At 40.8% G+C, this 10670-nt stretch overlaps 1 long non-coding RNA gene across 1 annotated transcript; it reads left to right on the forward strand.

Moving 5' to 3' along the window:
• The first annotated feature begins 9076 nt into the window (after window positions 1–9076).
• LOC144406262 (uncharacterized) lies at window positions 9077–10236 on the forward strand. The gene is made up of 2 exons (XR_013467477.1): window positions 9077–9810; window positions 9967–10236. It is a non-coding gene; the product is annotated as an uncharacterized LOC144406262 (long non-coding RNA).
• The last annotated feature ends 434 nt before the right edge of the window (window positions 10237–10670 follow it).

Consider the following 10670-nt stretch of genomic DNA (forward strand, 5'->3'; position numbering starts at 1 on the left):
ATCTGCTAATTCAAATTTCATACTGTGAGTCTTTTGTTTACAATATAAATCTAATTAAGTGCAGCCATCACGGCACAAGGCGGATCGATACACAATATGGCGAGCACAGATGCTTAGCTCACAAGGATGCCTTCCCCTGCCAATATATTCAACCTATAAAACGGTTCAGGTTTTCTCAGCGTGGCCAATAATCTGTCAAGGTTAGGGCAATGAGAGACAAAACATTACCTCAGTGGGTGACACGCTGGCTACATAAGAACAAATGACTGAATCTGAGTCATGTGGAATTTAAGACAGGGTTTATCCATCATTTCTTTTCCTGTAATGACAGTTGATGGAAGTTTCACCTATGTTGTTGATTTTACACTGTGAGAATAATTGCCCATTAACTGAAGCACGTGATGCTACAAAACTACTATAATCAATATTTTTTTACTACCAAATAACTGCAAGTACGGAAAAGGGGATACTTGTATAGAAAATCCAACGGATAATCATCACCCAAGTCTGCACTTCTTAGCTCTAATTAGTGTTCAAGACCTTTTCAGTTTATTGCTTTGTTTTGCCAACTAACACATTTACTATCTTGGTACTCTAATCGTTCCTATCCACAAAAGTAGCAGTTTTCATAGTAAATGCTCACATTCTTGACGTTCTATATGGGATCTGGCAGTTTTGCGATGTTGAGGTCGTTTTTACATGCTAGATAGCAAAAGAAGCACAACTTCTATGAGAGTTATAATTAGTCTTCTTTGTACATAGGTCTTTTGAAAAGAGCAGGCACTCATTAACTAACTCTGAAAATAAAGACAATTTTGTCAGAGGAAATCACGTATGCTGCAAATGCAGATAGTTTTGTATAAATCACCTTTTTTCATACATTAAACTAACATTCTCTAATTTGGTGGTTCATAGTTAGCAAAAAACTGATGAATCAAACCTAAGTCATACTATAATTAGTATACATATCCTGCAGTAGTGCTGTCCTCACCCTTTGCTCCATCGAGCGCCTCACTCGTATAGAGTTTGACAGGAGCGGTGTCAGGTTAAGCTGCAGAGCTGCAGGCCTGAGCTCTGCAGCTCTCCTCCCCCTGATCAACCTCTCTGTGGTGGATGGTTCATTGTCAGCTGGGCGTTCAAGCTCCATTTAACTCTAACTAACTGCCTTTAGTCATTATCAGTACTCATTAATGCTGCACTGGTGCTGCTGAGCAGCCCTGAGCGCGTCCGGGTGAGGTGACTAAACCATGTAGAACTGTTAAAGATCGCGCGAGGATCGTGTATTTGCTTTTGATGATTTCATTGTTCCACAATTCATAGCATAGAACTAATCCCAGTAGTGTGCTTTTATTGAGGTTATTTGCAAACACAAACCATTGATTTAGTGAGGACTTGGAATCATTTTCATGAGCTTATGTTTATTTAAAGGCATACGTTTCAAATAACCACATACAATGTACTTTTTCACATTTAAGATTAACATTATAGAATGACATTCAGTAAAATAAATGTAATGAATGTTTGTATGTATTACCGGTAGTTTTGGCGAGGGGAACTTGAATTATTATGTACCTAATACACTTCAATGAAAAGCTATGAAACCAAGTACTGTGAACTCTGTAAAAAAGAAAATAATGAATCACCCAAAACATACGTAACATTTGAAATGCATCTTTCTCCTTTACTTGGCATTAGCAATGGACGTTTGCTACTGTACACAGAGTGCCCCTCCATTTTTCGGGCCGGGATGCCGGTTGACAGCTGGGGATTGGGCCAACACACTGGACCACTAAATGAGAAAAATGACCAGCTTTCACCAGCTCTTTTAAAAACTCATTTACATCCTGTCAGATTCTATTATGGCTGGGGACCTGCACAGGAGTTGCAGGACAGGACTGAGCCTGAGTGCACCAACCGTGCCGGCCAAGCTCCTATCAGCCTGACCCGGCTCACCGGTCCGGTAGACGGCTGATTCTCCGGTGTCAAGGTTTTTTGGCTTTTCTCCTGCTTTTTTTTTTTTTTTCTCCCCCCCGCTTTCTTTTGTGGGCTCTTGGCAAAGAGTAGGTGATTATCAGAGTGCCTGAAACCCCACTTTTGCTCTTTTATAAAATTACTGTACAGTATGTGCACCTAAAAGCATCAGCAGAAAGGATTAGGCTTGCTAAATGCTGAGCCTTGAATAAATTACCTATTCCTTGCCTAATGCTGGGGGGTTAGCATTAGAAAGAAGAAAGCACGGAAAGAAGGGAGGTGGATTCAGCTTATCAAAATGAGAATACTTAGTTAAATTCCCGCTCATGTTGTGACCTTGTTTCAGCAACAATTTGTGTGCACAGTAATGATCTGACACTAAAGCTTTATTTTCACTCCACATTCACCATCTATTTGACATCCGCAACACAGTTTGATAAAATGTAAGCACATACAACTTATATGGCTATTCTATAAGTGCACTTTGGGTGCACAAGCTTTAGCAGCAGTTTAACTTGCAGGGGTCACACTCTGTGGTCATGCATTAAGCTACTTTTGCGCCTCATTCCAACTCCAAGCGCGGTGTGTTAAAGTGTGATCTTATGTATCAAAGCCATGGAGGGTACCTCAGCACACAGTAGGAACTCCATCAATCCCCTCCGGCCTGCGGAAGCTGCCGTTTCCTTCACAGTCGGCCGTCAAGGGTGACATCCTAGAGGAGGCGATACAAACAGTGTCTAATGAATTTTTAATGACGAGTGTTGCGCGGGGCAAAGACGAGGGGAACAGCGGCAGAGGGAGAGACCCCTGCTGAATGCATTACAGTGATTTGTGGGCTCACCTTTGAGTGGGGAGTAAGAGGCCACCCGCCTCCGATCATCGGGGTGTTAAGTGTGCTCGCTGGGGGAGCCTCTCGGCACCGCATTGCGGGCCAAATGATGTTTGAAATGTTTTAATCAAATCCTGTCTGTTCATTAGACTAACAATAGGCATCATGGGGTGAGCGCTCAGTGGTCGAGCTTCTTATTGCCCCCCCCCCGGGGGGAGGCGGGGAGAGGAAGCCTCCCGATTCTGCGAGTATCTTCCTTAACCTCAAGGCGACAAATTTTAACATGGCACCCTTCTATACATTTAAATGGGCCTTTATCCGTTGTGGCTGTTTGTCATGCAGAGTGATTTATGTGAGAGGGGGGGAAAAAAAACGTCTTGGGTTCCAGTCTCAATCTGTCTTCTTGAGCGGCACTTACAACTATGCAAGATTAAATGTCAACGTAATGTCGGCTGGGATGTATATGTTGAATTGATCAAGTAGACATAGGTGACAGACAGCTTGATGCTAATAGCAGCAGACGAGCTCCTCAGATAATCTCCTTTCTGTCACACCAAAGGCGTTTTCAAGTGTGACACTCAAGAATATTGCTTATAGGATTGTTCAGGATCAAGAGAGAATGTATATTAAGGGTTGTAAAGCCCGTTGACTTTTCTTCAGAACTGACGCTGAAATCAAAAGTTTTTCATTTCCCGTAAAAGAGCATAATGTTGGAAATGTGTCATGTTGTGCTTTTGATATAACTTGGTGACGAGAACTGTCACCAACTATTGTGGGTATATTAGGCAATGTCAGGGCCTTGTTAGGTGGACAGACAGCAAATGGAACATAAGCCCAAGACTTAATGGTTGCATGTAACGTCTGTCGCGTCGCGCCCTATCCATGTCCATCAGGCAATGTTTTGTTCCAGGTCCTGCTTGATGCCGTGGACTTTTTGGATTTAAAGCGGTCTGTGAAAGTGACCTTTTTTGGATCAAAGTAGACTGTCGGGAAGTGACATTTGATGTTGGTCAGCAAAAATCTTTCCTCTAAAATTCTAGCATAGAATGAAGAAGATTAAACAGCGACACGCACATTTGTGACGTGTATCTTAACTTGGCTCGTAGGCACTCTCATCTGATATATGTTGTATGCAAGCATTGACTGTGGTTCTGTTTCCAAGCAGGTCACACAGGAGTAGTTTGTGTCCTGCTGGACTTTGAATTTAACACATTCATACTACATATTATTCGTTGTTCAGAGAATGAATTCTAAATTTGATTCTTTAAGCTGATGGTTGCACATTTAGGTTCTGGATCACTGTATTTGGTTGCAATGTGTTGTGCATTATTTGGCTGTGGTGGTTTCTCACACATTTGATGCATTCCGTCGGGAATAGCATTGAGGCAAAAACTAATCTCTATGCAGTATCACTGTCAATGATTAAAATACTAGATTGCAGGTATATTTTGCAAGAATTTGCATCCCACGTTTCTGAAACTGTTCAGTTTACACTATTTTTACAACTATTTCAAAGTATTTTCTTTGGAGAAGAGTAGTTTGCATTTCTAACTTATTTGATTCAAGTCCTTGCTTTTTTTTGTTTGATAATAAAAAAAACAATTCGTATTGCCTTCACTATATGATGACATTATGATTTTTTTTATTTCATGGACTCAACTCCCTTTTTTAGCATTTTCTTTCCCCAGCTCAACGGTGACTATAGCACAATAGTGTGAATCCTTTCACTTATTACAAGTTGTTGCATGTCCGTGTCAGACACCTCCCCCCGTCCTGCCTGTGGAGTTTTCTCTCGGCTTGGTCCCTCGCTCTCTCGTTCCAGGTGCAATCAAGGTGATTGGGTTCCACCTGTGCCCGTCGATCAACTGGATTGCAATAAAGGTAATGGAATGATACTTCATCTTTCTTTCCCCTGCAATTTATTTCGGTAAAACTATACACAGATTTGTGACATAGTATTGCTGTAAAAAATAGCGGCGATATTGGATCATGTGAGACCAACCACCTCTAGTATTTTATCTAGAGAAGAAAATAATGAAAACCCACATTTTTGGCCTTTTTTTTAAACTTGTCTGAACCTAAATATGACACTTCGGTGCCCGATAAATGTTGCACGAAGGCCCCTTCGGTGTGACCTTAGGTCAACAATGCACTTCGAGCTGGTCGAAGTGCATTGTTGATCAGCTCGCACACAAAAGCGGCACCTTTTTGAATTGATTTGCTTCCACCTCGTTCTAATTAAAAAGCGCAAAATAATCCGCTTGCTTCTTGTTCTTGACAAAGTCCTACACAAATGTTTGAGTAGAAGTTAAATTTGCCAGCATTAATCACCTTAAGTATGCAATTAAATTAAGTTTGAAAAATCTTAAACGGATGTATTCATTAAAGCTTTTCCCATTATGATGACCCTAAAACACATTTCTAATGCAAATATACAAAGAGCAAGATATGATTGAACACATTTTATCTTCAAATATAAAAAAGTAAGTTCCCTGGTTGTTCTGAGCAATTATCATTGAAGCGGAGTTGCAGCATAATGTTTGCATTATAAAAACAAAAGTTTTTTTATAAATGTATACAGTCACGCGTCTTCTTAAACGATTTTCTATTAAACATTTTGTTAAAGAACATCCTGCATCCTATTTTCAAAGGGTGCGCGTCTGAGACTGTATCAGCAGCAGACGATGTTTTTCCTCATCTTTCACAACACAATACACCCTTTAATCTGAAGTATGAAATGTCCCCACATTGCTAGACCACTAAATCTACTTTATTGTGTTATTTCAACCTGTCAGACCTATTGATCGGTGGATTAAGACAAAGATGATGCTTTAAAGCGTTGACTGAGAGTTTCATGGCTGTCCTCAAATCCAATACCAATAGGGGTTCATAGATCCTGGCCAGGATTTACTGCTATAGGCAGGATTGATGACATGGAGCCCGGGCATAATGGTGGAAGTACATAAGCCCCATCCTTCAACATAACTCAAGATAGCAACCTGCTTTTTGTTTGGTTATTAGAGTCATTCAGTTGTCCTGTTTATTTAAAACCTCTAGCATGGCACATTGCAGTGTGTTTCTGTAGTAAATAATGTTTTGGTGTTTGGTCTTCTTGTGGGAAGAAAAGATTGTTTTTTAAAACATCTGAATTTAGCCTACTGATGACTGCAAAACTGCAACCAGCAAAACCCATATTACTCAAAGTCAGTGATGTAATCAAATTGGATTTGATTTTTTTAATGTTCAAGACAATGTTCGTCAGTGGCTCCTGTGCAGGATTTATCACCGCTGTAAACTCTATAAAGCCGCTTACAGTTTTTTAATAAACACAAAATGAAATTTCAAGATAAGAGTGGCTTTTTTATTTGGTCTTCAACTGACATTGTAATATATAGTTCTAAAGCGATGCAAGATAAAATGTAACTAATGGAATAAGTGTTGCAGAATATTGATGGACTGCCATTCTAACTTTCATCCAATAAATACCAACTATTAAAGGAGTATTAAGGAATCAAAGACTATAAAAGATAGATTTTGACCAGACGCCTATTATCCGCAGGCCAACTAAATTAGTCACAAGGGCATCTTCTATGACTGACAAAACACATTATTTGTTCATTTTATGGGGAGTTTTTCCTCTGCCGATGTGAGGGTTTCGGAACAGGATGTCGCATGTGCACAGACTGTAAAGCCCTCTGAGGCAAATTTGCAATTTGGGCTATACAAAATAAAATGAATTGAATTTGTTGGCCTACTTTCTAAATAATAATACAAAATAAGTGACTAATCTATATCACTCATGGTACTGCCACTGTTGTTGATGTCAACAGTGATGCCACTGATGTCTTTCGTGTTAACACAATGTTTTACATGAGCATGCTGGATGAATTAATGGCTATTGATTGAACTTGCAGAGAGTGTGTGTGCATAATTCTTCCCATTGCAGACAGATCAATCCCAGAAATGCGGGCAGGTTGGGACACCAAAAGCGCAGCCACGGCTTATTTATTTTTAATTTGGGCTTTTAAAAAGCATTATCAGTGAATGAATATATTTGAGAATGTTATCAGAATTAAAAGTAACTAAATGTACCACCCCCCCTCTCAGTTTCATCTTTCAGGTGACTGAACATATAAATAAATGTATTGAGGAACCTTCCTGCTAAGGTGAGCCAACAGAAATTGCTGCATAGCTTTACTGAAACCTCTAATTAGGTCTGTCATCATTTCTACAGTCAAGGGACAAAAGATATCGGTGACCTGATTAGGCATTGCTCTAATTGAATCTCATTACGTGACAACCTTTCATGAATATTTAAAATGTCTCACTGCAAAACCTGTGTTGCTGATTTTGATTGTTTTAGATGCAACACTAATACATTTTGGTTTTGCTCTTTTTTTTAAATATAATTTGTCATGAACATCAGCAGGTAGATAATATTTCATACATATTTATTTATTTGCAACAACACAAACCACTCACGCACACACAAATACACAATAAAGCAACACATGTAGTAGCTCAATAAAAGCTGACGTGGCGCTGAAGCATGAGCTCTTTACTTGAATACAAGGTATGTCAATTTATGCCTCAACTACTTGCAATAGTGCCCATGAGCAAGGGCAAAGTGTTTTAAATGACATTTTCATTCATCCGTGTTTGAAAGCCATAATATGGTCAAAAGCTTGACAGCTATTTCAACATTTTACTCCTGTAATGAGCCTGGCTCCATATCAACTGGTCGTTTCCACTTCTCTAAAGTGAATCTCTGCACTGTCTTTGTAATGGGTAAAGGAAAAGAACGGCCCATCAGCTGCTGTCCTTCTTTGGTGTTCCACTTTGCCCCTGCAATGTCAGTAATTGCATATACATTTCTTTGCATTGTTGTGTGATGTCAAAAAAAAAGCATCATGATTCTGCTCTTTAGAAGTTTGATAGTCAAATGTCCATTCAATGCAATATATGTTTTTAGAGCGTTGACAAAATGACGGATTACAGAGATCCAATATTATAATTATCATTATCATCATTTCGAATTCTGGAAACTGGCAGCAATGTGGAAAAAATGGGCCTATATGTTAAACAATTTCATGGCTATCTTGAAGTGTACTTTTCAATCCCCTTCACTTCTGATTGCTTTCTGCTTTAATGGTTATATGCCTGCAATTCCATTTGGTAAAATGATAAAGCAGATTTGAACTGCATACTCTTTCAATGTGATTTATGGTATTTTCATGCAATCACAGGAGAGTGGGCAGGTCAGTTGAGTTTTTTTTTTAATCTAAAGCATCAGAGTTAAGGTGCTCACTTTTTGCTTTTGGAATTAATCTTCCTTGACTTGCAAAAAAGTCAAATTCCCAGAACACTTCACACACGTACTTATGAAGATTCAAACACTTTCTGCTCTGTGTCGTCATTAATCTAATCTGGAATATTTCCAATGGTAGAGATGGAGTTCATAAATCCCAGTCCTTCTCGTTGCAGTCAGTTACAATGCATTTTGCAGTCTGACTCAGAGTGTGTGTGTGTGTCTTTCAATGTTTACCATTTTATTATGGTTTGTGCCTCTCTGAGCTCAGTTTTGGTTTAATCTGCAGAACCGGTGCTGATGGAACGAGATGCTGAGACATGTTTCCCCAATTTCACGTGCTGCTTCCTGTCAGGCAGGAAGTCAGTGATCCACTTGCAGGTGGAGTCGGGCACGTGCAGCACGGAGAGCTTGTCCTGCAGAAGAGACGGCAAACTAACGGCAACGTGCTGATATTAGGTAAGGGTTAATGTTTGCATTTTCCTTACCAATTGAGCCTTTTAAACACGCTAACATTTCATTTTACATAGCTCTAACCTCAAAGTAGGCTCATAAGTTTTTTGAATTTTGAGAAATTGCTGTTTTCACCAAACATCTACACCACTGGAAAGGTGAAAAGTACTTTTTAATCTGGTAATATGATACACAAGGCTAACCGCAGATGCTCTTTCTTGATTCTGCAGAGACAAAGCAAACACATCGCAGGCTGTAAATTCACGGCGATGATGATTCAGCAGGTTGGGTCGTAACTGTCACAACGCCACAATACTTTCCTGCGGGCCTCAATCAACGTATTCCCGAAAGACCAGGTGAGAAGTGAGGGACTGCACTTACCCCAGGCACACCGCACCTTGATAATGGAATGGGACTGAAGCGATTAGCACACTAACAGCTTCACACAAGAAAGAGGGGAATTCTCTTAGGAAGGAGACGGAGAGAATGAAAGGAGGAGGACAACCTGAACCCCCCAAAACCATTCACAGCACGACTGCTGGAGGTGCCATGGCACTGTGACACCTTTTTTGAAAGAACCAGTGTATCTCGAACAAGAGGTGAAGGTGCCTCTTAAGAGTGGATTTTTACAAAAATGAACAGCAGCATGTATTTCAATCGCAACAAACAATATAAGTCTTGAGTCACATAATTTCTTTTATCATTTACATGCAGGTCAAGTGGAATATAAAAACATGGGTTGTGTGTTGTTGTGATGCCTTCATTTCCTTCAGCAGCAACATCAAGCCCGGACACACGTGGTGAAGATGAAGCAAGGATGGAGGGAAAGCGAGGTGTAAGTGTCAAAACACAAACAATATAACACCATTGTCACGGTGTAGGTTCTTGGGGGGTACAGAGTCGGCACGACACAGCAGGTTCAGTTGAAAATATTCTTTTTATTTTTCTGTTTGACTGCAAAATCAGCGAGGTCTCGCTCGCTCGCTCCATCGCTCTCTCGCTCCCGATCGCAAAACACAAAACATACAGTGTGTTTACATGATGGTATAATTTGAATCTTTGCTTGGTCGGACTATGCTATCTTTCGGGGTGTTACGTCCCCTGTTCTGTGTATAGGTATGTGTTCTGTTTTGTGTGTGTTCATACAGGTGGTACTGATCATCCATGATCTCCGTTCATCTTGGCTCCACCCACTCTCGTTACCCGGTTCAGCTGTTTCCACTCATCTCCAATCCCATCATGCCCTTCTGTCAGCATATGTACCCCTGTGTTTGTTTCACCCGGGAAGGGTGTCACTCCGGTTGTGTGTATGGAGTGCTGGTGTATGGTAGTTATTTAATTCTGGTGATTTGGTGTACTGTGTATTCAATTAATTGTTTTTTTTCTTTTTTTCTTTTTCTTACAGGGGGATGAGGAGTAGTTTAGCCCTGCTCCGGAGTTTACATACCTGCACGTAGGGTTACTCTCCTGTCTAACAACACTAGCTACACCTGGCTGGGCCACCTACTGTAAGTTTGGTTAGGGCGCCTTGTTAGTGTGCCAGTTAGTGGTTTTTGTTGGGAGATAGGACAGGTAAGTGGGTGGGAGGCATTTTGTTCTTTTCTTTGCTTTGGTACCGCCAGCCCTCCTCATTTCCCCTGTTAACAGCGCTTAAATAAAAGCCTGCTTACCCCAACTTGATGTTGGTGATGTTGTTTTCTTGCACCTACGACGCCATACCCGTTTACTGGTCACAGGATGTCCTCGGCGTCCTCGGTCGAAAGCCAATGTGAATGGTGCTATTGGCTGATTTGATAACGGAGAGAAGACGCCGTCGGGATCTCAAGCATGCGCAAAGACGCAAAGTCCAGTTCCTTATCCGATTGACCGTTACATGCCGCAATAGTCGAACTATCAACTTGATCGGATCGAGTTATCCAGGGGTGTTAGTCGGATCGTAGTCGGACCGCACATAGTGGGACAAAGGTGTTTACATGAAACGGATAATTCGATTTCAGTCCGACTAAGCCAGTTATTCGAATCCATGTAACCACGCTGATAGTCAACGTACAATCAGCTGAGCTGAGGCCAATTGCCTCCACCTGGCACCGTTCCCTGAGCCACTCCCCC

This window comes from Gasterosteus aculeatus, chromosome 4 (assembly GCF_964276395.1).
Source record: "Gasterosteus aculeatus chromosome 4, fGasAcu3.hap1.1, whole genome shotgun sequence".
NCBI lineage: Eukaryota > Metazoa > Chordata > Actinopteri > Perciformes > Gasterosteidae > Gasterosteus > Gasterosteus aculeatus.